Source organism: Hydra vulgaris, chromosome 11 (assembly GCF_038396675.1).
Source record: "Hydra vulgaris chromosome 11, alternate assembly HydraT2T_AEP".
Taxonomy (NCBI): Eukaryota; Metazoa; Cnidaria; class Hydrozoa; order Anthoathecata; family Hydridae; genus Hydra; species Hydra vulgaris.
Window position 1 is genome coordinate 3,136,250 of NC_088930.1, and position 6,323 is coordinate 3,142,572.

The 6,323-nt window shown below is 29.5% G+C and overlaps 1 long non-coding RNA gene across 2 annotated transcripts; it reads right to left on the reverse strand.

Annotated features, from left to right (window-relative positions):
* Window positions 1–538: 538 nt before the first annotated feature.
* Window positions 539–3,467, reverse strand: LOC136087341 (uncharacterized). 2 transcript variants are annotated; one of them, XR_010641738.1, is made up of 4 exons: window positions 3,125–3,462; window positions 2,006–2,088; window positions 1,430–1,514; window positions 539–772 (listed from the first exon to the last, which is right to left on the reverse strand). It is a non-coding gene; the product is annotated as an uncharacterized LOC136087341 (long non-coding RNA). The 2 variants fall into 2 exon arrangements; XR_010641737.1 differs by having other exon boundaries at window positions 2,006–3,467.
* Between the last annotated feature and the right edge of the window lie 2,856 nt (window positions 3,468–6,323).

A 6,323-nucleotide genomic window follows, 5' to 3' on the forward strand; every position in this document is an offset into this window, starting at 1 on the left:
CTTAGCATCACTAAAATAAAAAAATAAGAATAATAAAACACTTCTAGTGTTTTTTGTCTACTACCCAGATAGCACATAGACGTTGGCCCAAGGTCGGATCAACGTCGAAAAATTCGTTGGCCGATGGTCGGCAACCGACATCGAGCCAACGTGGATTTGATAGTCGGCGCGACATCGCAACCAACCGTTGGCCCAACGTCGGATTTCGACGTTAGGCGAGCGTCGCATGCTGACGTTGGTCCAACGTATAACTCAAATAATATTAGTTTAACTTGTTTGCAAAAACTTTGATTTTGATTCAAAAAGTGTGCTCATCTTTTCAATCAAAAAGAAAGCTTTTGCAATCCAATTAAAACTATTTATTTGACATAAGTGTAACTTTTTTCAACTAAAGGGTAACTATTTCTTTAAATAAAGCGTAACTATTTCTTTGTAATGTTGAACAAAATGTAATGTCCCAATAAGTTTGAATAAAATTTGACGCTGATGAACGAAAATAAAACATTGATTAATGAACCAATTTAAATTACACAAATACTTAGAGAAAATCAATATTTGTTGTAATAAACAATATAATTATGTCAAAATATTTGTACACATGTTCTAACAAAATAATGTTCTTCTCGACTGCTAAGCATCTTTACGAATCTTGCATCTTTACTTCTCTTGAGACTAACAACAACGTTCGAATGCTCCTCGTTATAAAATTTGGTAGAAATCTTTAAATTTGCATCTTTCGTTTGATGAGCTTTAGGCGTTGCCATAATTACTGCTGAAATTTAAGGTATTCATATATTTTTGTGTTTATATATATTTTTACCAAACACTTATCAGTTTTTATTTTTTTACACAAAGTTTCGTCAATAAAGACTGTTCAGAAATCTGGAGGGGGAGGAGAGTATGTATGTATGTATGTATGTATGTATGTATGTATGTATGTATGTATGTATGTATGTATGTATGTATGTATGTATGTATGTATGTATATATATATATATATATATATATATATGTATATATATATACATATATATATATATACATATATATATATATATATATATATATATATATATATATATATATATATATATATATATATATATATATATATATATATATGTATATATATATACATATATGTATATACATATATATATATACATATATATATATATACATATATGTATATACATATATATATATACATATATGTATATACATATATGTATGTACATATATATATATACATATATGTATATACATATATGTATATATATATACATATATATAGACACACACACATTAAATATAAAATATATATTTAAGTAATAAAATAATTAATAACAAACATATGTTAAATATAAGCACAATATACAAATAAAATGTCCATAATTAAAAACATAAAATATTTTTTTTGATATATTACCTGCAAAAACATGGCGACAAAATAATTTTTTTTTAAATAATTACTACATTTGTTGATATTTCGCTTTCATTTTTTAATACCACATCTAAACAAAAAATTATTGAAAACTATTAAAATAGTATCAGTATTTTACTGCAAAAACTAGAAGTAATATGCTTCAAAATTCTCATATACAAATAATATATGAATTCCAATCACCATTAAAATGCTGCAAATGCATATAAAATACATTACCATATCCCTCTTTAACAGCTGTTAAAAAGGGATATGGTAACAAATGACGAATTACAAAACAAATGCTTCACTAGACGTAACTGAAAAAAATAATTTAGCTTAAGTTTCATTCAGTAAATAATGACACGTGTTAGTAAATAAGAATGAAACAATGAAAAATCAAAACATACGAAAGAAACATACTATACAGAGACAAGAAGTTATATAATATATTATAATTTTAAAAAAAGTAAAAAAATGGTAAGCACGGAAAGTACGGTCTTAGTAACAAAAGAAGTGCTCCAACAGCTACCAAAGAAATTTTAAAATTAACACACCACTCAGCTAAAGATGTGATAATACCTTTTTCATCAGGATTGCTATCCAGATCACTTTCATTTTCACTTTTCTTCTGTTTGTTGCAAAGGAAGCAGCCTTCTAAACAACTATCAGTTAAATTATAACGTATAATATTAGTAGCATAATATTATTAATCATTGTTACTACAAAAAAACAAAATTTTAAAAAGATTTAACTTGACTACTTTAAAAATTAGAAGAGCAAGAGGTGATTTGATTTAATTTTATAAAATAAGTAAAAATATGGATAAAGTTAAATGGAATCATCCTCCTAAAATAATTACATATGCAATAACAAAAGGTCATACTCAGAAAATGCAAAAGCAATTCACACATTATACCGCATTCTACCTGATTTAACTTCTACACAAACAGAACAGTGAACAATTGGAATAATTAAACAGGAGAGATAATCAACTCTGATAATGTGAATGTCTTCAAAAACAAGTTTGATCGTTTCAAAAACAAACAAAAGAAAATAAAAAAAAATAATGAAAAATAAAAAATAAGCACTTTTCCAAAAGCCGTCAAAGTTTAACATTTACAGATGTTAGATTCACCACATTGTATGTGTACAGCAAAAAAAAAATTATTATTATTTTTATTGTTATTATTATAACATTCTAGCATTTTACATCTTACAGATGTAAAATGCTAGAATGTTATAATAATAACATTCTAGCATTTAGCATTCTAGAATACAGTAAATTACTTAAAGTTTTTAAGAACATTAAGAAATTTACTATCAATATTGATTAGCCGAAATATTGATTCATCAATTCAATTCAATTTTAATTAAGAAATATATATCTTTTGAATAAAATAAAAACGTAAGAGCATAAAATGAAGTCTTAATGCATGATATGGTAGCCTAATAGAAGCCTTTTTGCACAATTTTGTAGATTCTCCTGCAATCAGTGCTGCTCTGAGGAGAATTTGGTGAAGTAGCACAAACTTCGTTCAGGCCATGATAATAAATGGGGTACTCAAATTCTTGATATAAAATTAAAAAATTCTACTATCTTTAATGTAATATAGACAAGTTTATTTACAAATTATGCAGCTACATAATTAGTAAACTACTAGTTTAAAGCTAAATAAACACAAAAATGAAAATAAATACCTGTATCTCTCTAGCCAACTGGATTCTAACAAAGGGGATTTTTTTTCACCACCACTTCTCCGCGTGATTCAATCTTTTTTGATTCTTTTAATACCACTTCTTCTCGTGGTTCAACCTTTCTGAGTTCATTAACGACTACTTTTTCTCGTGCTTCAGTCTTTATTGATTCTTTTAATACCATTTTTTCTCGTGATTCAACCTTTCCGAGTTCTATAACGACCACTTCTTCTCGTGATTTAATCTGTTTGTTTTAGAATAATTTCTTTACAACTTCTTTGCATAACCCACAGCTAACTAAAAACGGGATTTTATTAAAAATGGCCGAAATTTTTTTCAGCACAAAAACCTGTAACACACTGAACGTATTCAAAAAAGCAAAAATTCAGTCGTATTCCGACGTTGGCCCGACTTTGGTTCTACCTTATCACTTGAGTGATAAAATAAACCAACGCTTCCGACGTTGTGCCAACGTAGGCCCAATGTATGTGTGCTAGCTGGGTAATGATACCCCATAAACGTGATGCCTGAAGGAAACTGACAAGGATCACACTGTGCACCCCTGTATATGTATATACACATATACTGTATATGTCCCTGTATAAATATAGGAATATATATAGGAAGTATATATATAGTATATAGTATATATATAGGAAGAGTTTACCTTTCGTTTAACGTAAAATATGTATATTTTAAAAAACGATTAGCGTGACGTCATCAGTACCAAGTTAGGGCCCAAACTTGACCCTGTAAGCACTTTTAGAATTGGTCGTAGTTTTTCTCAAGATGTTGTTATTTATTGTAAGCTTTTCACAAGAGGTTATCTAACGTTTGACTATTTTTAGCTTGATAAAAAAAATACATCAGCGTGACGTCATCAGTACCAAATAAGGGCCCGAACTTGACCCTGTAAGCACTTTTAGAATTGGTCGTAGTTTTTCTCAAGATGTTGTTATTTATTGTAAGCTTTTCACAAGAGGTTATCTAACGTTTGACTATTTTTAGCTTGATAAAAAAAATACATCAGCGTGACGTCATCAGTACCAAATAAGGGCCCGAACTTGACCCTGTAAGCACTTTTAGAATTGGTCGTAGTTTTTCTCAAGATGTTGTTATTTATTGTAAGCTTTTCACAAGAGGTTATCTAACGTTTGACTATTTTTAGCTTGATAAAAAAAATACATCAGCGTGACGTCATCAGTACCAAATAAGGGCCCGAACTTGACCCTGTAAGCACTTTTAGAATTTGCTCGTAAGAGCACTTTTAGAATTTGCTCGTAGAATTTGCTCGTTTTTCTCAAGATGTTGTTATTTATTATAAGGTTTTCTTAAGAGGTTATCTAACGTTTAACGCAAACCTGTATTTTTTACTTTGATAAAAAAAAACAAATATATTAGCTCAAATATATTCAGCACTTTCAGAAAGGCACGTAAAGTTTTTCTTACTCAATACATCAACCTCAATCTATTTAACTAGTTTTTGTAATGTCCACTTCATTTCCAAGAAAAAATTACACCTAGCGCAGTATGGTCGGAAACATCATTTTTCTTGGCCAAAAGTCAAAATGTTTACACTCACGAAATATGTTTTTGTTTTTTAAATCTAGTAGTCAACACTCCAAAACAACCAAAAAGTAATATGCAATTCACCGTTATTCGGTGAGTCATCGAAGTTGAATTTGTTTGCTTCATTTGTAAACAGAATTGCGTTCGGTGTTTTATAGTGCTTACTTCAATCGCTTGTTAAAGCTTAAAACAATGCGTGTTAAATAAAAGTTTAAATGGAAAACGAAGGTGATGGTAAGTTTATTAATTGTGTAAAATATAATACTCAAAAATTGGATACTCTAAAAAATAAAATAACTTTTTCCAAAAGTCTTTAACATTTTGCAATTAATTTATTTTTTAAGTTTGAGTAAGCTTAACACATTTTGTTTAGGAGTGTTAAGCATAAGATTAAAAACCAAAATTACTTTGAAGTGTTTAGTTTTTGAAAATGTTTATCTCGATTTGCGGTTTTTTGCGGTTTTTGAGTAAATTCTTTTTTTCAGTCGTTATTTGTTTACAGAATTCAGCAGTTTTTGATATTTGGTTGACCCAGCAGAAGAAAAGATAAAATAAGGAATAAACCAATAAATTATTTTATACAAAAATGTGCAGCCGATAAAATTTCAGATGAATGCTATAAATATTTAACAGAAAAAGCACGCATGCTTAACAATAATTTGTCTGCAAAGTGGGAAAAGTGGCATAGAAGATTAGATGATTTTCAAATTAAATATTCTGGCTGGCTTTGTTCAAAAACTGTAATAAACAGGGAAATAAATTTAGAAATCGCTTCCACAAAGACTCAATGCACAGTAGAACTAAGCCCAGATTAAAAAATTGTATCACTAACTGGACGTCCGCAACTTAAGTAGTCTGAGAAATCTGAACGAAGTAAGAGGAGACAAGCAGCAAACCTCTCGATGTCAGAACACAACGAAACAAATCTGTTAGTTCAAGCAGCATCAATTTTGGCTCGAAAACAAGGACAAGTAGATTTGGCAGTTGTTTTAAAAGAAAGCATCGAAAGTCCATCAAGACCATCCAAGATTAGGAAGCTATATGTCGATGATGTAAAAGCACCTATTGTAATGTCTGATGAGGAAGCGTTAGCATTTCTTCTCGAAAACAATTTTTTGAAGAGCCAATACTGTTCCATCCGGACTGAAAGCAAGCAACGTAACGCTAATATTTATCCACCCTATGATAATATATTAGCAATAAAAAGTAAGTGAAGACCCGATGGTGTACTTGTAGACGATAAATGTGCAAAGGTTCCTTTACAAATGCTTTTAACGCATACGGCTAAAAGATGAGTCACGAAACAAAATATATAAAAGCGACAGACTGCACCATGCACGTAAGACTAGCCGCATTGATAATCTTTTTGATGTATTTCATAGAGCTCTTGACACGTCGGATCCATTAATTTCATCTCTTCGCTTAAATACACGTGTGCACCAAAGAAAGCGTTTAACAATGCCACCAGAAGTAAAGGAATTATTGTATTGTGAGGATATCGGTGAAACATGTGCGACTGAGAATTTAGAAAATATAAATGACGACGAGGACGATTATCCAGAACAACTTGAAGAGGAAAATACATTTTTGGATAATGAATTGTATTTAAATTAAAGAGTTTAATAAAATTTTA